At 40.1% G+C, this 25,831-nt stretch overlaps 1 pseudogene; it reads left to right on the forward strand.

Moving 5' to 3' along the window:
* The first annotated feature begins 1,196 nt into the window (after nt 1–1,196).
* Nucleotides 1,197–25,538, forward strand: LOC146327313 (uncharacterized; annotated as a pseudogene).
* Nucleotides 25,539–25,831: the final 293 nt, after the last annotated feature.

The raw sequence follows: 25,831 nt of genomic DNA on the forward strand, positions 1-25,831 counted from the left end.
TTTAACACTTTTGAAAGTGTTAATTTAACACTTAACCAGTGGTTCCCATATAAACCCTGGGTCAGTGTTAATTTCAACTCTGAGGGTGTTAAATTTGCATTTTCAAATTTGCAGTGCAAGTAACCCCCCGTGTTTCTGCCGATAATATGTATTTATTACCATGACTGTAAGTTTACAAGTATTCACCAAACATATGGTCAAGATATCAGGTGGAATTACCAAGATAAAGCCACAGTTTCAGATAATTTTCGCCTATAAAAGTGTATCAGTTGTTTATGTCACATATCAATACAGCTGCATGTTAGTGAGCGGACATGTAGCTGTATTTATCTGCTACGCTTGCAGTTGACTGGTGGTTTATGATATATAGGTATAATTTAATGTTGTATGTGTAGGCTAGCCATTCCTCTCAGCACTGTATGATTTAACAGTAGGCATTACAGGTGTGTGTCTCTCTGTAACCTAGCACTTCAATTCTTGATGTTTTACAGCTATGAAAGTAGTCCTTCAACGTCTACTTCTATGAAGGGAAAACCTTTTCATATCACAGCTCCAGCGTTGTCTACAATTGGTGCTTCTAGTGGGACAGACAGGCAAGTCTTCACTATGAAACTATTGTGGTCCCAACATATTTGAAAACCTAATAAAGTAGCAGATTAATAATTTTTCTTTATAAGTGTGTTGCTGTGCATATGAAACATTCTGTGATTATTGTTTACAGAGATGAGCATTTGGATGTCATTGCAGAAGCAACAGAAATTCAGAGCCTTGAGCAAAGGTAACAGCTAACTTGCCATACCATCTTTGAGCTATTTCATCTTTTTAATATACTCATAATTTGTGTATTCTTCATTTTTTACAGCTTACATGACGTGAGTATTGTTGAGGAGGACATTTAGGAAAATATTTTCAATGATCCCTTGAATAGCGTGTAAGAAATGCTTCCTAGTGATAATTCTAAACATTTTGTGATCTCTTTTTAGAAGATTTTTTTTAAAATATGTCCTTTACTGAATTGATTGGGCAGATGAAGGTGATAGCAAGAATGATGACAGCTCAGATGAAGAGTATTTTCCACCAATTTGTATACAGTATGTTATCAGTCATTCCTTATTCTGCTATTGCTGTGTGGTATGATAGTTTTTTGTTTGTTTAATATTCATAGCAGACATGCCTTCATATTGTGCCTCAATAGGATGGGTGGCACACTGAAAGGAGCATCTATCGATGGACTTCCAGTTATTGGAATTGATGAGACCATACATGACCAGCCTGCACATGAAGACCCTCCTGATGAGCCTCTCTGTGATCAGGCACCTGCTTTCCCAGAACCACTGCATGTCCTGTGTGAGGATGATATCATAGGTGCCAGAGCTGCAATAGTCTATGAAGACTGCCTGAAACAACTGGCCACATTTCTGATCCTGCCAGTGGATAAATGTACAGGTGTTTTGCAGACTGGTATGTTGTGCAACAGCAATGCCCCCTTCGAGGTAAACATCACTACCAAGGGAACAGCAGCAAGTGTTGAATGGGTAAGTCATGACAGTCATGGCGTATCATAACTTTATGATTGTCTAGCAATGACAATTTTGTTGTGGAGACCAATGCTGCACATGCCAAATGCATGTTTGTTTTTTTCACTTTTCTTTGACTTTTAGGTCTGTCCCAATGGACACAGCTTGTGGAGATGGAAGTCCCAGCCTGTAATGAAGTTTGGGATACAAGCAGGAGATTTTCTCTTGTCCACCAACATTTTATTGTCTGGCAACAGTTACGCAAAGGTTGCCCTCTTGTTCAAATTTATGAACACGGGGATGGTGAACAAGAATACCTTCTTCTCCATTCGGGACAGGTACTGTGTTGACACAATAAAGGACTTCTGGGATGAGAGGAGGAGTGAGGCCCTCAGGCGCCTTCAAGGAAAAGATGTTGTCGTCCTAGGTGTGTAGCTTATGCTATACCATGCTAAATAAGTATTGAAGACAATGGGCAATGACAGTGTGATAGTAAGCAGCTGATACTTTTATTTATTTTTTGCTTCTATATTTGTTACTTTTTTCAGCGGATGGAAGAAATGACTCACCAGGCCACTGTGCCCAATACTGCAGCCACACTACCATGGAGAATGATACCAAGGAGATCATTCATGTTGCCACTGTAGACAAGCGGCAGACATCCTGGAACTCTGTCGTCATGGAGAGGGAGGGTTTTATCCAGACTGTGGACAAGCTGACATCTGAGATAAAGCTTGTAGAGATCTGCACTGATGCTCATGCCCAAATTGGAGCTCTTATGAGTAAGTCTTCATCTGATATAATGTATGAATTCATGTGTTGAAAATGTGACTGTAATATTGTAGTAATATTGCATGTTTCTCTACTATACAGACCCAGACAAAGCCAAATACAAGGCACTTGGAATTCATCACAGTCTGGACATGTGGCATGGTGCCAAGAACCTGGCTAAAAAAAATTGCTGCTGTAAGTTCAAAACTGGCTCATATTATGCCTATACATTCATCATAAAATGATGAATTTATAGGCATCTCTGGATGAAGGTTGCTAATCAATCATCAGGTGTAGTCTTTGACATTAAAATCTGTATGCTCTTACCCCTCCATGGAATATGGTTGAATACCTATGTATGACATTAATTCCTATGTATGTCTATGTCTATGTTTCTCTCCTAAAGGCAGCAAAGGTAAAAGGGCAATCAACTCTCCTCATCTGGTTGAAAGATATTGTTAACCATTTTTGGTGGTGTTGTAGGACGGCTGATACAACCGAGCAGTTTCTTGTAAGTATACTGTGTGTGTGTGTGTGTGTGTGTGTGTGTGTGTGTGTGTGTGTGTGTGTGTGTGTGTGTGTGAAAGAGAGAGAGAGGGAGGGAGAGAGAGAAAGAGAAAATGTATAAATATATAAATAAAACAAACAATATATATTGTTTGTTTTTGTAAATTAATGCTACATTTCAGAGAGCTTTTCCACTTTTTACACAGACACTGGATTGGCATCACCTACCATGTCTATAACATTCACACCTGGAAAACGGGAAGATGCCAACATGAACACCTGGAAGAACTGCATGGAAAGGAGTAGATCCAGAGAGACTCCAAGTGCCACAAAGCTTTACAGGACATTGTTCTCAATAAGCGTTGGCAGAGGGATGTTCATAAATATCTGTGCTTCAGGTAAAGTGCAGCTAAATGTTTCACACAGATGCACATTGTTTATACTATACTATACAATGATTATTTTTGAAAAGACTTAAGTTTACATTTATTGTTCAATCAGATCAACTGCTGACCTGGAGGCATTCCAGAATCACATTCTGATGTATGCCAGCAAACGCTACGCTTTCAGTCCCCCGGTTTATGAGGCAAAAGTTCTGCTGGCTGCTTTTGACTACAACTTCCACCGGAACCGACCAACAATGAAAACGGCAGAAGGAAAAGAGATGTAAGTTTAATAATTGAAATACTCCCACTGACTACAGCACATACTGAGAATTTGTTTTATAATTTAAGTTTTGTATACAAGAGCTTATTTATTTTCTTTGTTTGTAAAAAATGAATAACTGATACTTAGGAGTTGAAATATGTGTAACTAAAGTTTCAGAAGGCTGTACAAGAAAAACGCCAGAAGATACAGTGTATATGCCCTGAAATGTGAAAAAACCTACGGATACATCTCTGAGCTGCAACACAGACCACGTAGGTATACAACAAAATTATTTTCTGGATACATACCTCCATTACTTCTATACGGCTCCTTTGGAGAGCTTCAAATCTTTCCTCCTCCTCCAGCGAAGCTTCTGCTCCAGTCGCCCCGCTGGCACCTCTCCCTCGTCTAAGCCCTGGCTGCACCGCGACCTCGGCCTCTCTTACTCCTTCCTCGCACCCCCGTTTCCCGATCAAGACTCTGATTCTGTAAACGGGGAATAAATATGCACCCAGCCAATACTATATCACTATCATACTTAATAACTACAATTACTTCGCCAATGTCAGCTTATATCACCATGCTAAGCAGCTCGCTAAAACACGACCACGATGTGGAGCGTAATCAGGTATATTCGATATCTTATATGAAATGTATATACTACAGAGACTATTGAAATACATTTTATAAAATTATCTATATAAACAAACCTCATCACTTGAAAAACTAGTTGATGTGGGTGTTGAGGAAGCCATTTTGCCCGCTGACGGCCACCGTACTCTTGGAGAGAGAGGGGCGGTGTCAGGATAAATCCTCTTAGTTGCAATATACGGTTTGAACGTTAGATGCCGCTGGAAATCACACACTTCTCCTTTAATGCAACAAATTTAAAGGCAGTGAACTGAGTTAAGGATAGAGTCCTTTTTGAAACAAAGGATACATAGATTTCAATATTTCTGCTGAGAACCACTGTGGATTGAAAATAAATTTAGGTATAAGGGATGCTTTTAATGCAAAATTGAGTGCTCTCAGGTTTAGCAATTTGAGGCCACCACATTTATGATTGTTACAAAGACAAACACCTCTAATCTTATCAGGCTTACCTGATGTGGTACTGTGGTATTGCTAAAGAATTTATCACTGTTACTTTTCCATATAAAGTTAAATGAGCCATGCTCCAAACTTTTAATTTTCTGTCAACAATATGCAGTTTTCTCTCAAAGTTTTCCTAAGTAATGTTTCCTATGTTTCTGTATACCCTGTTGGACCATCTGATTTGTTGGTAGATTACAGCAGAGCTCAAAGCTTGTGGCCTTCAAAACTCCAATTAACAGCACAGTACATTTTCCATAATTAGGTTTAAGTCCAGAAATAGTTGAGAAACTATTTAACTCTTGAAGTAATGCAGTAAGAGTAGAAATATTTGGCTGAGTTTGAAAGTTTACGTCATCTGCATGCATCGAAATTTTTGATTATAAACTATTTATTCTCAAGCTTTCTATTATATCATTGAGTCTTATTTTTTGAGCTAAAATTTTGATTGCCATAATAAATAAGTATGCAGACAGAGAACATTCATGTTTTAAACCTCTATACTGAAAGACTGTTTCAGAGAAAAAGCCGTTATTTATTATTTTACACTCTGGGTTATTATACATTACCTTTATCCAATTTATTAACAAGTCTCCAAAGTTAAAATATTCTAGACATTTATGAATAAAATCCAAACGTAGAAGAATAATAAAGCAGGTCTTTTTAAAGGCCATAACAATCAATTATTACATATATTTCTCTAATATTGTTACCAATTGATCTACCTTGCAAAAAGCTACATTGATCTGGATGAATAATATTTTGCAGTACGTTTTTTAAACTATTTGCAAGACATTTAGCTAATATTATATTATATATTACATTGCAAAGTAATTGGCCTAATCAAGTGCGACTTAATGGCTGGTAAGTTACACTGTGTTAAATTGCTGATTCTGCTTTTGATATTGATTATTGAAATTGAAAGCTAATTTTGGTTTTCAATTTTCGATTTGATATTGAAATTGTGACACCAATTGTATTGGGTATATAATGATGGAGTGGGTAAAGGTAAACAGAACAGCTGGAACAGTCAGAAAATTACATCACCTTACTGTAAAGTAGCCTTTAACACCAGTAATGTTATATCACAATATAATGGTATTCAAACTCTAAGTTGATAAGTCATCTCAAATCTCAAAATATACAATATTCTTATATTACTCAGCTGTACTTGATGCCAACCTCTAGTGGCTGCAGTAATAATGACGAGAGCAAAGGAGGAGGTCAGCTGATGTAGCATAAAGAGTGAAAAAAGTCCATGGAGATCAAAGTGGATTGATGGACTACTATGATAATCAAACAGTGTATATAAGAAAGCTGAGACTCTTGTGTTTGGATCCATGCCAACCATTTCTGGATTTAGTCACAAGCACAAATTAGTCAAAAAATGTTAAAAAATCTGCAGCAGGTCTGCGTGACCCACATTTTAAGACTCAGCCATAACCCCCCACACATCAGTAATATTCAACACAAACTACTGTTACACTGGTAAGCTCCAGTAAATCAAAGTCCACTTTAAATAACTCTGTTTACTTTTTGTTCCGCGCAGGACTTCTCCTAAGCTTGTTTGAGCCAGGCATCTACCCCAACTCCTCTAAATGTAGACTCTCTCACTCTTAATACTTCACTTGCCATGTTTACTATGTCCACTAGGGGGTGCTGCCAAATAATTAATGTACATATCAGTCAAAATAAGCTGCTGGCTTACCAGCATGTGCGCTTCTCTGGTGAGGACGGGCTGGTCTTACCTGCCCGTCCTGATTCACTTCGCCACAAATGTACAGTGTACTTACATTTATGGAAACAAATGGTCTCCTTCAGGAAGAGAAACCAGTGCAGTTTAGCTTTAAAAAAATACATGAAATGCATTTTTAATTTTTAATTTGTTATCTAATTAAGGACTCCAGATAACAAGGGAAGGCTTTTGTGACCTGTATTGTAAATCCACAGTCTGCAAATACTTGATTTAATTTTAAACAGGAAGACTATGACCCAGCAACACAAGGAATAAAGACCCAGTTCAGTAAGTAAGAAATTTTTACAGTCTGGGTTACATTATGATACATTTGGGGAAGGTTTATGAAGAGGGACTTGCTCTGTCTGAGTGATACTGAAGGAATGCTGAACAAATAAGTTTCTGCAAAGTTATAAAGCAGCTTCTCTTGACTTATTTTGTTTCTTTTGACAGTCATTGCTCTTCATATTTTCTGCCTCATTCTTACCTGTCTGTGCCTCACAGAGGTAGTGCTGCTTGTAAAGAACCTTCAGCTGCTTTCTTGGTGTGAAATGTGCAATAAAAATAAAGTTTTATTACTAGTTGGTGCAGTAGGACAGTACAATTGCTGGGCACTTAACAGCTCTGCTGAAGCAGTCTGCGATTCCAAGGGCGACTCAACAATAGATGCTGAGGACGGAAGGAAGTGTCACCTTAACTTAACTGACCTTGATGTTCAATCCCCAAACTCCAGCCTGCTGTTTTTTACTGATAACACAAAGATTTTGTATGATGTATGCCAAAGCAGCCATGCGCAACTACATGTCATGGTGACCACTGGAGGTCCAGTATGTGAGGAAATTATCAGGGTGCTGGTGACGGTTGTTGGTAGAGAACCAAAATAAACAGGTAGGAGGTGACTGGTGGCCACAAACAGCAGCAGGGGTTACCTAAAATGTCATGAATGCAACTACCATGATTGTTTGCTCTCTTCTTGACCTACAGCTTCCTCAACACCTCCTATCTGCACCTCTACAGTACACACATGCATGCCTGTGCCCATACCAGCAGAGAGGTAATGCACTGACACACAGAGTTCTGGGTAATCTCCTGTGATCTTTACACATGACATCTTCTTCTTGGCATCATGGCAACAGCATTTTCCATGTGTGAGGACTCTTATGGACTCAATCTTCTGACTGTTTATCAGCAGTTGCTGTAGGAAGTACTTATCAATAGTCAGTGTATTAGTTACAGCAGCTGCCAGCCATCTGTGGCATAATACACTGGCAGCACAGACAGGCAGTATTACCAGTAATTTACACCAGAATGACCGATTGCGACCATTCTAGTCAATGCTCGTGTTTACACCAGATGTGCTGCAGTGCGTTTTAGCTGCATCCCAGAAGCGGCTTGGCGCTCCACTCCGCAGAGAATACGCAGCAAGTCTATGTTTGACAGATGCCGCGTCAGTTAGCACAGAGCAGGTCGAACGGATAGGAAGTCAGGCACAGAAAAGGCAGAGAGAATCCGGTTAATTTTCAAAAAAAAAAAGACCCTGTGCAGACTCACGATCATAAAGAAAATAAACAGTTTAACTATGTAGCCTGCTTATCCATGGAAGAAGCACAAAGAGCAAAGAAAGAGGACTTAATCAACAAAATCAGAGCAAGTAAACATAATCAGACGGGCAAAATGCTCCACTGCTGAAACGCCTCTGAAATGCTGCTGGTGGAAATTGCAGTCGCTCGTATGATGGAACAAAACCTGTGGCACACACGCAACATGACAAAGCCTCATCTGGTGTAAATTACGGCTTATGATTGAGAAAATGTACCTGCTGTCTGACGGCAGGGTAAAGTAGTGAAAACATTGTATCCCACAAAATCCCACCTCAAATAATCCAAACTATGCTTTTAATGACCTATAGTCATTGTGATGGGCTCTGCTTGTGTTTCCTCAGTTCTCTGCCTTCTTTAAACACAGACCGCCATATTTTTCTAAAATTAACCAAGTAGTTTTGGTGCCTAAACCTATTACCACCTACCTTGAAAGTGTAACTAGACATCGCGTGTGGCGCTTCCTCCTTTTGTTGTAATTGTTGTTGTCAGTTTGAGTCTGAGATTCTTTAAGCTCAAACTGTTTTTCTTTCTTTGTTTGTTTGGGGTATTTTTGTAGTGTACAACTGGGGATGTTTCAATCCTAAGAATTAGCTGCAGAGTGATTGTTCCTTGTGTTCATGCTGGCTAAAATGTTCCACTATGACACATCTGCAACAGGCAGTCTGTGTTGTTGTTTATCGACCCCCTACACTGGATGCTGCTTTTCTCTCTGCGTTTGCTGAATTTTTATCTGGAGTTGTTGTAAACTATGACACAATTGTAATTTCTGGTGATTTTAATCCCCATATTGATCTCTCATCAGATGTCACAGCAACTGAATTTCTTGGTATCATCAGTGATGGGAATAACGGCGTTAAAAATAAACGCTGTCACTTTTTTCAGTAACGAGTAATCTAACTAATTACTTTTTCTATCGTTACAACGCTGTTACCGTTACCAACACGCCGTTACTGTGCGTTACTGAAGCTACTCACTGAAGCTGTCATCCGACTTGGCTCACACAGACACAGGAGCTGCAAATGTGTGTGTTTTTTTCCCTTTGGTGAGGGGGGAGGGGAGGGCGAGAAAACCGCCTAAGTAATGATGATTGGCTAAGGTAGAGTAAGATTTCATGTTAAGCCAACTAGAGACATCAGGTGGGCGGGTGTTTACACACAAACCCAGCACACAGCAGCACACACACAAACTATCTGAGATGGCGAGTCCGGAGTCACAGGGAAAGACGGCGTTTTCGAGGTGGAAACACAGGCACTACTTTAACCTCATCGAGGTAAAAGGTAAAAATGTACATGTTGAGTGTACATTATGTCCCAGAGCAAAGAGTTTGTCCACGTCCGGTGTAAGCAACTCCAATTTAATGAAGCACCTCTCGATGGCACACGCTTCTACTAGTGGCCAAAAACACTGTTGACACTGGTAATGATGATAGCAGGCCAGGTGCTGTTAACGTGAGCTCCGCTAACAAAGAAGGACATGGAGCCATGCCGTCCAATAAATATTAAAACCTCTGTGCAGGTACCTGTCTTTGCTGTTCTACTCTATGCACCTGGCTTGTGAAACCTGTTCTCAAAAAAAACCCAAATTCTTTGACATTTTTAAACTTAAAAAAAAAAAAGTAACACAATAGTTACTTTCCCTGGCAACTAGTTACTTTTATAGTGGAGTAACTCAGTTACTAACTCAGTTACTTTTTTGGTAGAAGTAACTAGTAACTATAACTAATTACTTTTTCAAAGTAACATGCCCAACACTGGGTATCAATTAATTTAATTTAATTTTGTGCAGTTTGTCTCCAGCCCAACCCATAATCGTGGCCACACACTGGATTTAGTTTTTACACTCGGTCTGACCATTCCCTCTTTAGCTGTGGAGGACATGGGGATCTCAGACCACTTGTGCATCAGATTTTCCTCTTTGTTTCATGGTAGCCCCAAACCTCAATTACAAGCTTCCTACTCCTGCTCAATGAACCCTTCAACAGCTAGCGGATTCTCTAAAGCTTTTACAGCGTCTTTTCTGTCTCGCTTCTCTGAGGCTCACTCTTTCTCTCTGGACACAGAAGAGTTAATCACCCAGTTTAACTCCACCTGTGCAGCAATCCTGGACTCTGTTGCCCCACTCAGTATCAGGAAACCTAAAAACAAATGTCAACCATGGCTCAACACTCGCTCTCTTAGGAAACTGCAGGAAAGCTGAGAGAAAATGGAAAAAAGACAGGCTTCAAGTCTCGTATGACATGATGAGGCGCTCTCTTGTCAACTATCAAAAATGTGTTAAAGCAGCTATGGAAAAATATTTTGCTGACATAATTTCCAGACACTCCCACTCTCCCAAAGTTTTTTTTTTTGATACAATTATACAGTCCTTAACCCTGCTGCTACTGCCTCCCCTGTGCTAACCACAGTTACTTGTGATGAATATCTACGTATTTTCACTAGTAAAATTGATAATCGTTCTGCCATTTCAGCTCCTGTCTACGACCCCTCCGTCCCCTCTTTGTGCTCTGCTATCCTCAGCAAGTTTGAACCCGTGCCTCTTGGTCATATTAAAGACATTATCTTGCACACCAAGTCCACCACCTGTCCCCTAGACATTATTCCCATAAGCCTGTTGAAGGAAGTAATTGACACTGTTAGCCCCATGATTTCTCTCATTTTAAACAGTAATCTAGCCAACAGTTCTGTTCCCTCTTTTAAATATGTAGTAGTACATCCTATTATTAAAAAGCCTAACCTCAATGTAACTGCTTTCGACACGGCTGACCATGTTATTCTCCTCAGCCATCTCGAGAACCAAGTCAGTATCCAGGGTAGCGCTCTCCAGTGGTTTGACTTCTACTTGACAGACAGGTCCTTTTCTGTGAAGATTGGAAACCAGTTTTCCCTGTCTGCTTCCATTACTTGTGGTGTTCCCCAAGGTCCCATATTTGGTCCCATATTATTCGCCCTCTACCTTCTCCAATTGGGTTCCATATTTCAAAAATACAATATCTCATACCATTGCTACGCAGATGATACACAGCTATACATCCCGTTATAACCTGGTAACAATAATAATAACACAGTTAGGTCCCTTCTTGATTGTCTCCAAGACATCAAATGGATGGATAAAAATAGCCTTCAGTTAAATGACAGTAAGACAGAAGTGGTCCTACTTGGTCCCCCCAACTCCACCAAGGGAATAGCTGACCACTTGGGGCCCCTTGTTCCCAACCTCCATCCTCATGCCAGGAATCTTGGCTTTATTTTCGACTCAATGTAAAAATTTGACAAACATAAATTCTGTTTTGAAGGGCTGTTTTTTCCAGCTCCGAAATATTGCCAAAATCAAGCCATTTCTCTCCTTCAGTAATGTATGATAGTCAAAAATGCCTTTATTTCTTCTTGATTGGATTTCTGTAACTCCCTCTTTTTAGGAATCAGTCAGTCTTCTTTGGCTTGCCTACAGCTGGTGCAGATCGCCACCACCAGATTGCTGACTGGTACCAAGAAATGTGACAGCATTACACCGGTTAGCATCCCTTCACTGGCTTCCAGTAAAAAATACAGAATAGAATTTAAGGTTCTCCCATTTGTTTTTAGAGCTCTGCACAGCTTGGCACACCAGTACTTGTCTGAGCTCCTCTGTCCCCTTTCCAACCCCAGATTACTCAGATTCTCGGACCAGCTGCTTTTAGCTGTCCCACGATCAATACTGAAGGGGAAAGGTGATCAGGCTTTCGCTGTAGCTGACCCTAAGCTCTGGAACAGCCTACCCTTTTCAATAAAGTGTTCCCCCTCTGTTGATATTTTCAAAGCAAAACTTAAGACTCACATGTTTTTTCAGGCTTTTGTGTGTCTTTAGAGTTGTACTCTCACTTTTATTCATTCATTTATTTATTTATTTATTTATTTATTTATTTATTTATATTCTGTTTGTGTTCTGTTCCTTTATTTATCTATTTGTGTTTCGGGTGGTATTTTTATGTTATCTCTGCTGCTCTTGCTGTTTTTACCATGTTGTTCATTTCTTACATTCATTATTCTATTGTAAAGCACTTTGGTCAACCTCGGCTGTTTTAAATGCGCTTTATAAATAAACCTGACTTAACGTTGCTACACAGGCCAACTGCCAACTTAAGCTAAAAAAAAAACAGCCATCAACATAAGCTACACAGACCAACTGCTAGCGATAGCTACGCGGACCAACCAGCAGCTTAAGCTACACAGACCAACTGCTAACATTAGTCATGCAGACCAACTGCCAGTGTTAGCTACACAGAAGAACCACTAACATTAGCTACACAGACCAACTTCTAACGTTAGCTACACCCACCAACCACCAGCTTAAGCTATACATACCGCCTTAGCCACGCAGACTAACGGCCAAAACACACTAACACACTGCCTTGACGCTTGCATTCCAAACTTGTTTAAATTTTGGAGCATCAAATGAGGACCAGGGCTTTTTTCTGCAGCTGCAGTTAGTGTTTGGGGAGAGTTAAATGGAATTTAAAAAAGGCATAGACATGAGGAGCAAGTGCTGATAGAGCTTTGGTTCCACCTGAAACCTGGTTTAAAAAAAAAGAAAAAAAAAAAAAAAACGACCTGCAGCAGCGAGGGAGGGAGAGAGTGTGTGAATATGGACAGATGTGCTGACTTGATATAAAAACTTTTTATGATCATTTAACATATTATTACCGCACACTTCTGTGGTATATGATTTTTTGTGGCAAGTCTGATTTGTGTACTTTTAAATACTTAATTACTCCCTGCCGATTACTCATAACTGTAAACGAGGAGAGACAAGAGAGAGGAGAGAGGGAGGGGGAGCGTGTGTGAAGTGCCAGCTGCCATAAAACTTTTTTGGTGATAAATCCTGATGTTACTGAACAGTTCCATGACTAAAATACCTGTCTCAGTAACAAACAGACAGACGCTTGTCTCCTCCATGAAATGTCACTTTGCTGCATTATTGTAAGTCATGATGAAGTGTCCAGACAGTCTCTCCCTCTTCATCTTCTTGGTGTGTGTTGATGAGCAGTTTGCTGTGGTCTAAAACATCCTCACTGATGTTAACTGAGTGACACTGATGTAAATTATCCTGCTTTCTTAATACAAAAACATGAATATTGTGCACTATTTAGTCATTATATAGATGGATCTGAAAAATAGGTGAAAGTTTTTGCCCTCAGAGGATGATATTTTAAAGAAATAAACTATTACTAATCATAATACTAAAGAATTAAAAAGATGCATATACAGTATCTCACAAAAGTGAGTACACCCCTCACATTTCTGCAAATATTTAATTATATCTTTTCATGGGACAACACTGAAGAAATGACACTTTGATACAATGTAAAGTAGTCAGTGTACAGCAGAGGTAGCCAATAAGGTGCCTGCGAGCACCTGGTCCCGCAGGGTATGTTCTAAAAATAGCATGAGTCACCATAGAGCTCAGTCTAAAAATTGTCTAAATTATTTTTTTCTTATCAATAACACTTGCATAAATATAGAAAATGGCAAGTTTGCATTTAACATTTACAAAAATATATTATTATGTATTAACATACATTGTCTGGGGTCAAAGTTTAACATGACGTAATTATCTTGTGCTTCCATAGCGAGCGGCCAGGCACAGCCAGTATGATGAGCTAAGTAGGTCAGCGATTAAGATGGAAAAGCGAAAATAAAACATACTATTTTAACGAGGAGTGGGAGGAAGAGTTTCTTCACAACAGTGAAAGAAAAGACTGTATGTCTCATCTACGGGGCGAAGGCAAAGCGGCACAATGTTGAGAGACACTTCATTACATGCCACAAGAGCTTCAGTGCTAGCTACCCACCTGGCAGCACATTACAGGCAGAAAAAACCTGTGAGTTAAAGGCAGCTTTGGGCAAACAGCAGTCATTTTTCACAAAGCCAGGGAAAAAGTCAAAAAAAGCAACTGAAGCCTTGTTTAGAGCTGCGCATTTTTTGACAAAGAACAAGAAACCCTTTTCAGATGGAGATGTACTGAAAGGAGCAATGATGGTGATTGCAGACACTGTGCTCAAAGACGAGAAGAATGGTCCCTAAGCCATCTCTGCTCTCTCCGACGTCCAACTGGGGGCAAGTACAATCGCCAGAAGAGTGTCAGCTAGGTGCGGGAACTTGACGGAGCAACTGAACCGGGATCTGAGTACGTGCAGGTGGTTTAGCATCCAGTGCGACGAGTCAGTCGACACCAGCAGTACAGCGCAGCTGATAGTGTTTGTCCGAATAGTGTTTCATGATTTCTCCACGAAAGAGGAACTCCTGATGCTACTGCCACTGAAGACAAAAACAAGGGGTGCTGACATCACAACGCAGTAAAGGACTATTTCGTGGAGAAAAGGGTACTATTGGAAAAGCTGGTGACTGTGACAACAGATGGTGCTCCCGCCATGACAGGCCGACATATGGGCTTCATTGCGCACTGTAAAGGTGATCCCGATTTCCCCAAAGTTTGTACAAAAATGTGACAAATGTGGTTATTTGTACAAAACTCTCAAAAATTCTATGAAAAAAATATCAGAAATGTCATAACTGACTTTCAAATGTTGGAACAGATTGTTCAAATGAACAGGAAATAAATGAAGTGGCATGTTTAAATATATATATATATATCTGTGTTTCCTATGATGGTAAATCATTATTAATAGTTAATGATTGTGAGGAATAGTAGGCTATTAAATGAATAATATTTATTTAAAGGTAAACTGCAAATTTATGTTGTTGGGTAACAAGTAGCCCTTCATATTACTCAGAACCTTTGAGGTAGCACCAAAAAGGTTGGTGACCCCTGGTGTACAGCTTGTATAACAGTGTAAATTTACTGTCCCCTCAAAATAACTCAACACACAGCCATTAATGTCTAAACTGCTGGCAACAAAAGTGAGTACACCCCTTGGTCAAAATGTCCAAATTGGGCCCAGTTAGCCATTTTCTCTCCCCGGTGTCATGTGACTCGTTAATGTTACAAGGTCTCAGGTGTGAATGGGGAGCAGGTTTGTTAAATTTGGTGTTATTGCGCTCACACTCTCTCATGCTGGTCACTGGAAGTTGAACATGGCACTTCATGGCAAAGAACTCTCTGAGGATCTGAAAAAAAGAATTGTTGCTCTACATAAAGATGGCCTAGGCTATAAGAAGATTGCCAACACCCTGAAACTGAGCTGCAGCACGGTGGCCAAGACCAGCAGTTTAACAGGACAGGTTCTACTCAGAACAGGCCTCGCCATGGTCGAACAAAGAAGTTGAGTGCATGTGCTCAGCGTCATATTCAGAGGTTGTCTTTGGAAAATAGACGTACGAGTGCTGCCAGCACTGCTGCAGAGGATTGAAGGGGTAGGGGATCAGCCTGTCAGTGCTCAGACTATACACTGCTCACTGCATCATATTGGTCTGCATGGCTGATGTCCCAGAAGGAAGCCTCTTCTAAAGATGATGCACAAGAAAGCCCGCAAACAATTTGCTAAAGACAAGCAGACTGAGGACATGGATTACTTGAATCATGTCCTGTGGTCTGATGAGACCAAGATAAACTTATTTGGTTAAGATGGTGTCAAGCGTGTGTGGTGGCAACCAGGTGAGAAGTACAAAGACAAGTGTGGCTTGCCTACAGTCAAGCATGGTGGTGGTAGCGTCACATGCACGCGACTTCAATTTACACCAGCAGCGTTATCAGAAGTGTTTCAGCAGCGGAGCGTTTTGCCTGTCTGATTATGTTTATTTGCTCTGATTTTGTTGATTAAGTCCTTTTTCCTTTCCTTCCTCTTTCCTATTTGTGCTTCTACCATGGATAAGCAGGCTACATAGTTAAATTGTTTATTTTCTCTCTGTCTTTATGATTGCGAGTGCACGGGGTCTTATATTTTGAAAATCAACCGGATTCTCCCGTTTTCCGTGCCTGACTTCCTGCCCATTTGACCAGCTCTGTGTCAATTGACGCACCATCCATCAAAAATAGACTTGCTGCGTATTCTTCACAGCGCCAAGCCACTTCTGGGACACTGCTGAGACACGCCGCTGCGCTTCTGGTGTAAATTACAGCATTGACTAGAATGGGAGCTATTTCTCTGCATGCTGTGGCGCACCGCGACACTGGTGTAAATTCGGGGTCATGGTCTGGGGCTGCATGAATGCTGCCAGCACTGGGGAGATGCAGTTCATTGAGGGAACCATGAATTATTTAGCCTTGCTAAAGAAGCTGAGGGTAAAGGTGATGGACTGGCCAAGCATGTCTCCAGACCTAAACCCTATTGAGCATCTGTGGGGCATCCTCAAATGGAAGGTGGAGGAGCACAAGGTCTCTAACATCCACCAGCTCTGTGATGTCATCATGGAGGAGTGGAAGAGGATTCCAGTGGCAACCTGTGAAGCTCTGGTGAACTCCATGCCTAAGAGGGTTAAGGCAGTGCTGGAAAATAATGGTGGCCACACAAAATATTGACACTTTGGGCCCAATTTGGACATTTTCACCAAGGGATGTACTCATTTATGTTGCCAGCAGTTTAGACATTAATGGCTGTGTGTTGAGTTATTTTGAGGAGACAGTAAATTTACACTGTTATACAAGCTGAACACTGACTACTTTATATTGTCATTTCTTCAGTGTTGTCCCATGAAAAGATATAATTAAATATTTGCAGAAATGTGAGGAGTGTACTCACTTTTGTGAGATACTGTATATAGTGATCTTTTCCTAAAATATTGCTGATTCTATGGTGTTGGAATTTTAAATCTGAAGCCTACAGTACACCATATAAGCTTCATTTGACACGCGTCTATTGATGCGTCAAGTGAACCCTGCAGTGCATTTTGGTCTTAACTGCAAATGTAAACAACACAGAACAGTCGCTAACGTTAGCTGCACAAACCAAGTGTTTACTACACAGAACATCTGCTGATCTCTGCTAAACAGACCAACCCCAACTTAAGTTATACAGAACAACCACTACCGTTAGCTACACAGACTAACCGCCAACTTAAGCTACAGAGACCAACTGCTAACATAAAGGCCCCAACACATGATCAGCTGTAAAAACACTTTGCTGGCTGTCCCATTGTTTTCCTATGGAGATAGCAGTGTCGCACAACCAAGTGGCACCCTCAGCGTGACACACCGCTCAGATCTGCTGCTGACTACTGCGCTCAAAGTTCAAATTATGTAAACTGACCTTGTTTGCTGCTGACCTTTCAAAGTGCAACCAATGAGATAACAGCTGAATGTGACGACACAGGCAGAACAGACTGCAGATGTGTCGAAGTGACACAAGCAGAGGACACGGTGACTGATGGTTGAGTCTTGAAGGGAACCCCAGAACCGCCAGAGTGATCGTTTTAACATCACAATGAAGGGACGACATAAAAAAATCTCACAAGAACTTCACAAATCAAGGGTTCTCTTCCAGACATGATATGAATAAAATAATAAATAAAATAAATAAAAGTGTTTCAGGGGTCCCCAAACTCTGTAACACAACATTAAAAACTCGCACATAAATGCCTGGCAAAATGTGAACAGTCAGGTTGGGTTATAAGATATCTGAATCATATAGTTTATGAACTCAGCTACATCCAGCGCTAAAGTTAGCTCAGCCATTTGTATACCTGGCAGACAGGATGTAGTGGTTGTAATGCTGTCCTTTGCCTCTCTGCGCCCTACCTCGCGGTGAGTCCGGAACAAATTTCTTATTATGTGAATGCCCCTTTAGAGTTAGGGAATTTTCCAGTCTTTTGCTAAAATGCTAAGGCTTTGGAGCCATTGAGAGATCTACACTAACTTTTAACAGACATACTGTCTCTCCTCCAGACAGTAGATGCAGCTGGCTTCTCCTTTCAGATAAACAAGGGAACAACCTGATAGTGTTGCTATGGCGGCTGAGGTCAGAGGGGCATTGTCTTATCTCTCTGAACAGAGAAGATGTAACTGTAATCTGGTTTGGATAACACTGACCCTGAGCTGTGGAGCCAGGGATGTGGAACTGCGGTCTCGGACCTTGTGTATTCATAATTGCTGTGTTTGGATTTACAGACCAATGGGCTAATTCACTGTTTTGGTTCTAACCTTATTTGGGCGTAGGTTCATCGTAACCTTGTCTGTGAATGCTTAAAGACTATATCAGAGGACTGAAACGGACTGAAACAGAAATGCAGGTAACATCAATACTGTGTACTGGTAATTCCTTCATTCTCCTTGATCAAGTATTATTAAACCAGTTTCAGCATAAGACATACTGGACTCCTGTGTACTTCCTTCTTCTGATATATGGATAAAATCCACATAAATTAGCCACGCAGGCCAACTGCCAATGTTAAAAAAGAATTGTCAATTTAAGCTACATAGACCAACTGCTAACAGTAGCCACACAGATCAACTGCCAAATTAAGCTACTCAGACCAACTACTTACATTAGCTACACACACAACCACCAGCTTAAACTACATAGACCAACCACCAACTAGTGTTGCTTTCGTCAACGAAAATTATGACAAAATATTGTTGTCAACGAACCTTTATCACGTGACAAAAACGAGATGAAAATAAATGGTGGTTATGTGACGATAACTATAATAAAATATATAAGCAATATTGTTGACGAATAAAAACTAAACGAAATGTGGTTTACAAAATAAAAACTCTGCTAAAATGTCTCTTCATTTTCGTTGACTGAGATGAGACGAAATAACGTTTTAATGTTTAGTTTCTGTTTCCTAGGCTGTGTGTCGCACTGCGCTGACGCAGGCGACATCACTTCCAATCCCCACTCGCGGCATTATTTAGATGCAGCTGCGGTGGGATCATGGCCAGGCAGAAAACGAAGACATGATATATGGACATACTTTCAGTACAAACAAGTGGAAAACAAAACGGAATGTGTCGTGGAAAAAGATGGGGAGAGATGACAAAATGACAGGGAAAAACACGACAAGTTTATGAAGTAACAATATAATAATAAGATAACATGTTTGATTTGTGAAATGGGTTTGACTAAAAGAAAAATCTGGTTTTGTCTATACCAGGGGTCCCTAACAGGCGGACGGCGGTCCAAGTCTGGACCCACATGCCGTCCTATACGGACCCGGACTATAACCAATAAATTCTTAATAGATATTCAATTTTGACGGGATGCTTCTATTTTAACTGGTGCAACCATTCTAGTCTTTCCAGCGCTGGTTTAGCTGATCAGGAAACGCACAGACCAACCGCAGAGAAGCTGCATGTGGAGGAGACTGTTGTTAATGACGGAGTTTATTACAACAGTCTAAACTAACGTGATGGTTAATGACATCAACACCAACCAGATGCACTTATAAAATTAAACAACTGTATAAGGAGGCCTATACATAAAACAGGAGAGTCTGTGTTTCTCTCTGAGAAACTTTCAGATCTTCTCACAGCAGAGTGAACAGGTGGGGGAGGAGAGGAGGGCAGACTGATCACTAATCAATCACTGATACCGTCATCCTCTTGGACTGATTAAAAAATTAAAATGCCAAAATTGGTGACAAACCAAACCTGGGTGTCCACACAAATAAAGTCTTTGTGTGAAACACTGCAAAGTGTAACATCATGCTGTTTACAGACAGTCTGCTGTCTGTAGTTTGACAGAGAGACAGAGAGGGTCGTGTTTAGAAGGGAACCCTAGACCCGCGAAACATCGCTCGAGTTTGATTATTTTAGTAGAAATAATGAACTCTCGCGAGAGTTGTGCAAATAAAGAGTTACCTTCTAGACATGACCAAAAAAGGTGCGCAGCTCCAAAAATAGAAAATCATGTTGTGGTGTCGATGTTTTTAAGAGAGAGTCACTGAAACACTGATCACTGACCTGCTGTGATGGAAAAAATACTCACATTCTTTACTTAGGTATTTTTACATTGTGGTATTAGTGTTTTTACTTAATTACAATTTTAAAATCTTGCATGTTATTGTTTCCTTTTTTGAAAAATCAACATTTTATTGCTGTTGTTGTACTAATGGTATTCTTATTGGTATTTTTTGATGACTAAATACAGACCTGCAAACTCATAAGAGAAGAAAAAGGTGGCATGTTGGTAAACCAGTCCTCTGTCCTCTGGGGGTCTGGGAGTGTCTGTCCTGCTCCAGAAGAAAAATGTTGTGATTTTAACATGTTAACAAAACGTTCTGGTGACTGTTTCAGTTAAAACAGTTAGTTCCATCTTCTGTTTGTGGTTTCTGCAGACATTACTACCTTTACTTTTACCTTTGTACTTGGAAAAAAGGTAGGAAGTAAAGTAAAAACAGTAAAAATAAATCTACAGTAAAAGTAAAGTTACTTTATTGAGTATTTTGACTTTAGTAATTTATAGTTGTTCATTTAATAGACCTATCTTATCTTCTTTTTTGTATATTACCATTGTTCTTAAATAAAGCAAAAGTAATGTAATAGAAAACTTATTACTCGATTAATCACCAGAATAATTGATAGATTATGCTTTAATTTTACTGGTCCGCCCCACTTGAGATCAAATTGGGCTGTATGTGGCTCCTGAACCAAAATGAGTTTGACACCCCTCAGTGTAGTGTAGTAGTTGTAGACGTTGATACAACTACTACACTACTTAAATATATATAACTCTCATAACACAAGTTAGACATTATGATGTTCCGGACCTTTGCTTTAGGAAATTTTCTCTAACTGGACCACTTTGAATTTTAGTTGAATATGCCTGGTCTATACTATACTAGGAAATTATACTATATTGATTGGGTTAAATAGAATTACATTACTAAAAAGAGAGTAAAATACAATTTTCATTGACTAAAACTAGACTAAAATGTCATCGGTTTTCGTCAACTAAAACTAGACGAAAATAGACGAAAATGTTATTCTGACTAAAATAAGACTAAAATGCTCAGACTTTTAGTCAACTAAAACTTGACTAGACAAAAAAGAGTATGAAGGTGACTAAAACTAATAAAAACTAAAATGACAGTTTGACACAAAAACTAGACTAAAACTAAAATCAAAACAGGCCGCCAAAAACAACACTACCACCAATTTAAGCTACACAGACCAACTGCTAATGTCAGCTACACAGATCAATTGCCAAGTTAAGCTACACAGACTAGCTACTAACATTAGCTACAAGGACCAACCACCATTTTAAGCTACCTAGAACAACCGCTGACCTACATGGACCAACCACTAATGTTTGCAGTAATCCAAAAGTAATGGAAAGTAATCGTGGTACCTTATTCTAATTTTGCGATACATGGATTAGATTAATGATTACATTCTTTATCAGGCAATTAGTAACTGTAATGGAATACATTTTTCCCATAACCCTCAACCCAACCCAGTCCACAAGTGCACTGGCTGCAAACATCCGATGTAGAATTACCCTCTACATGCCCTGCTGGCTGTGTCTATTAGGAGTGTATCTATTACCTTGACTACCCAGACTAGTTGAGCTAGTAATCTAGCTGCATGTCATGTTAGGAACTGGGACTGATTAGCTGTATGGGTGAGTAGTTATTAATTATTCAGCTTGTTGACTGTGTACTTAATAATCTGGAAGTGAAGCTGGTTGGTTTGTGAGTGGTTGCCTTGTTTGTTGGCTGATGTTGTGGTGGGCTGGCATGTTGGGTGTTTCTGTGGTTGGCTAGCAGGCTGGTTGGTATCCTGTTTAAGTACACAGGTGGGTGGGTGCTGGGCTGTCAGCTTGATTTTTGCCAGTTTGCTGGGTGACCGACTGGTTGACTGGACAGCTGGATGATTTGACAGCTGGCCATGGCGTGGAAGTAATCAGAGAGAGAGACTGTTTGAGAGGGAGAGAGAGGGAGAAAGGAATGCCTAAAATGTTCATGCTGGCAGTGATGCAGTTTGACATGTGGAACACTAAGTGTATTAATCCAGTGTACTGCAGCCCTGTCACCATGCATCTCTGCTCCACTCTGCTGACACTGACTCAGCTGTGTGTGTGTGTGTGTGTGTGTGTGTGTGTGTGTGTGTGTGTGTGTGTGTGTGTGAGGGAGCATGTGCAAGTGCATGTGAAAAGTGCTTTTGTACGACTGTGTGCAGTTTTGTGATTGTGTGGGTGTGTATACAGAAATCCCAGTGCAAATTTGCACATGCATGTGTGCATTCTGGAGTATTCTGAATCAGTTCCACCCCAGCTACTGAATTTGTAATGTACACCATGTACCCTACAACCACTGATATTAAACAGATCCATTTTCTCTCTAACTTACTGTCATGCATACACAGACAGACACAGACACACACAAACCATATGCTTTTCATTGTCCCTGTCTGCGTTATGCATTATGCCCATCATGCACACAATCCATCAGATTATTTGTGAAATCAGAGCTAGGCTGCCCCCTGTTGTTTTTGTATTTTTGCATTCATTTTACGATTTAAAGGTAGAATATGCAGGATTTGTTGCTTGAATCTCCAGAAGGGTAGTTGAGTCTCTTTCCCAATCTTTCCAACACTGGATTAGTAAAGCATCATGAACACAGCAAAATAATGAGAAAATAAGAAAATACAGGCAGAGGGAAGCGTCTATGCAGATACAAATACCACCACACACTGCTTGTGAGTCATAAGTGATGAATGAGAGACATTATATATGGTGTTTTTAGTCTATATCATGTGTTTAAGGAAAATTCTTAAACACAACAAACCATTTTCCCTAGATAAGATCCTATACAAATCCAGGGTCGATCATCTCCATCGTCGTATTCAAAAAGGGCTGAAGCTGCCTGTTCCATTGATAATGAATCCAAAAAGTCCTTTAGCCAATTATCTATTTTAAAACAATTTAATTTGTGTGATTTCCAATTCATCATAATGATCTGTTTAACTGACATAAAAGCTAGAGCAATAATGCGATGTGTAAGCTTCGACTGTATACTTTCTATCCTTGTGCCTAAGATGCAGACAGATGATGTGTCAGAGACTCCGTGCAGAGACTTGATCATGAGACATGCATCAGCGTATTGTGCTCAGTGCATGCACTCCTTGAGTGGCTGCAGTTAATTAGGGAGCAAGCCAGTGCAGGAGAAAAAACGGGAGCTCAATACGGTGAAGGAAGCAGGGGAAAGTTTTGGAGGACTGTAAAGTAAGTGCAGATTTTTTTGTCACTTGCATTCCTGTTTAAAGTTATATGGCCCATATTTGAGCTCAGCTGAGCTAATTATGTTCCCAGAGTAATGTAACCTTGTTACATTTTCACCAGTTAGCACAGAAGTTCATGTTTCTAATAGCAAATGACTTCTCCTTAAAGAGTATCTTTGTCAGCACAGGTATTTGGTGATAGGATGCAACAGAGTGATATGTTATTTCCAGTGATATATGTGGCCATGATGTAAACTCTGTTGTTATTAGTTTCTATCTTCCTTACATTTAAATGTGTAACTGTGTATTGAGAATCTTCAATTTGAGGAAACATAGTAATATGCAACACATTTGACTCATTAAGGTATAATTATAGTTTGAGAGTGACTGCAGTTTGTTATATGGTTTCCCATTATTGTCACCCTCTCTCAGAAGCTTAAGGGAGCACATAGTTATTATTGATCTTAATGTGCTAATTTCTGTTTCCTTTATGAATGTAAATAATATTCATTGTGTAATCTGATTATTTTCGTGGTTCTTGTATGTTCTCTCTAGACCACACGTACTCAGTCACCATATCTGCCATTAAACTGGTAAAGGAAATTTCTGTATCTTCTGTGTCTGATCAACACACCATGGCGACGTCTATCACACCTGAACCACCTAGTCTCACCAACAGATGGACCCTGAGGTATTTTCACATTTAAAAAAGAAGACAAACTTAATATCACCTTATCCCAAAATCATGGTGCATGGTGTACTTTACACCCTATGTACCACTTTTGTTTGTAAGATTTTATATCGAGCACATTTAGATATCACGATATCTAATAGATATTTGATAGATTCCCACTGGGCTGTAGTGAGGGGTACACCCAAGTCCCTCTCCCACTGATATTTGATGGAAGCTAGGCTGTCTGAAGAACCAAGGCATAATGTCACATACACTGCTGAAACTACCCTCCTTCCTAAGGCAATCCCTCTCAATTTATTATCAAGCTCTCTACTGAGTGGATGAATTCTTTGAGACGACCTTATCATTTATCTTAACTGTAAATAATATAATAAAAATAATTTCAGTCTCTCTTTAATTATACATCTTTTTCAACTCATTAAAGGGTACCATATCCCCATCCTCCACAATCTGCCCCAATTCATTTATACCACAGTGCTGCCATATATTGTTTGTCAGTGGTCTGCCTCCGGCAATTAGACGGGGGTCGTTCCATATGAGGCATGATGGCAAGGATGCCCCATCAAAGGCTAAACATGAATAGGCCCATGACAAAGGAAATCTAATATTATAAGCCAAATAGTATAGATAAACATCCGGTATTGCTAATCCACCACTTTTCCTTGGTCTCATCAGTCTTTTGTGACTAATTCTTAGTTTCTTATCCCTCCACAAGAAACCTGTAAGTATCTTATTCATTTCTTTAAACCAATGAGAGGGGAATTTAAGTGGTATAGCTGAAATCAGAAATAATAATCTCGGTAAAATATGCATTTTAATCACTTCTGCTCTGCCCCATAATGAAATGGGAAGGATTGTCCATCTCTTAATATCTTCCCTAATTGACTTTAGGAGATGTGGTCCGTTTAAGTTAAAAATCTTATATATCACCCATTGAATATATATATGTATATATATTCAATGGGTGATGGCACTCTATAACAAACCAATTGCATCAGTCAAAACTAATGGTATCATTTCTGAACCTTTTCACCTATCAAGGTCTACTCGACAGAGCTGTCCTGCCTCACCATCCCTCTTTATCCTTGCCCTCGAACCTCTGATACTGGAGGATGTGATTTTAAAGCTAATCTGTACGCAGATGATGTTTTATTAACATTATCCAAACATCCCGGTCAGTCCCACAGGTGATGAAGCTGATTGATGCATTTGGGAGTTTTTCTGGTTATAAGGTGAATTTTAATAAAAGGGCCATTCCCCTAAACCAACTAACCTATCCTTAACATCTTGGTACCGCCCCTTTTCAATGGAAACCACAAGGCATGAAATATATCTTGGGAAGTTTGCAGATGACACAACAGTGGTGGGCCTCATCAGCAACAATGAACATCGTATAGAGGAGGTGGAGCAGCTGGTGTGTTGCTGCAAACAGCAATACCTTATCTCTCAACACTGATAATACAAAAGAGCCGATTGTTGACTTCAGGAAGACATTGTGGCTGACCACTCTCCACTATTCATCAGTGGCTCTGCAATGGAGAGGGTCAGCAGCACCAAGTTCCTTGGCATGACAACTGCAGACAACCTCACCTGGTCTCTCAACATCACCTCCATAACAAGAAAAGCACAACCTCTACCTCCTGCAGAGACTAAAGAGAGAGCCAGCCTGCCACTACCCATCCTCACCATCTTCTACAGAGGCACTGTGGAGAGTGTCCTGATGGGCTGCTGTGTTGTACGGGAACTGCAGAGCATAATGAGGACAGCTGAGAAGATCAGGGATTTCCCTCCCCTCCATTTGTGCACACACAGCCTCCTCTATCGTGAAGGTCCCCTCCCACCTATCACACAGTCTGTTTGCCCCCCTGCCATTGGGTAGAAGGTTCTGCAGCATCAGGGCCAGCTCTGCAAGGTTCTGCAACAGCTTCTTTCCCCAAGCTGTTACACTCTAGAACACCCTGCGCCCACACACCATACAAGTGTCATCCCCCACCCACTTCCCATTTCATGATAACCCTGCACCACCACAATTTATACTAGACAATCATCACCTACGTGCATAATGCTCACTTTATCGAAATATTTGCACCTATTTTTAAATTATTCCTTAGTCACTAATATTCTGTTATACTTCTATTCATATTCATATTTATTCATCTAGTCATACATTCC

The sequence above is a fragment of the Lutjanus erythropterus genome, chromosome 5, assembly GCF_056507025.1.
Source record: "Lutjanus erythropterus isolate fLutEry1 chromosome 5, fLutEry1.hap2, whole genome shotgun sequence".
NCBI classification, from domain to species: domain Eukaryota; kingdom Metazoa; phylum Chordata; class Actinopteri; order Lutjaniformes; family Lutjanidae; genus Lutjanus; species Lutjanus erythropterus.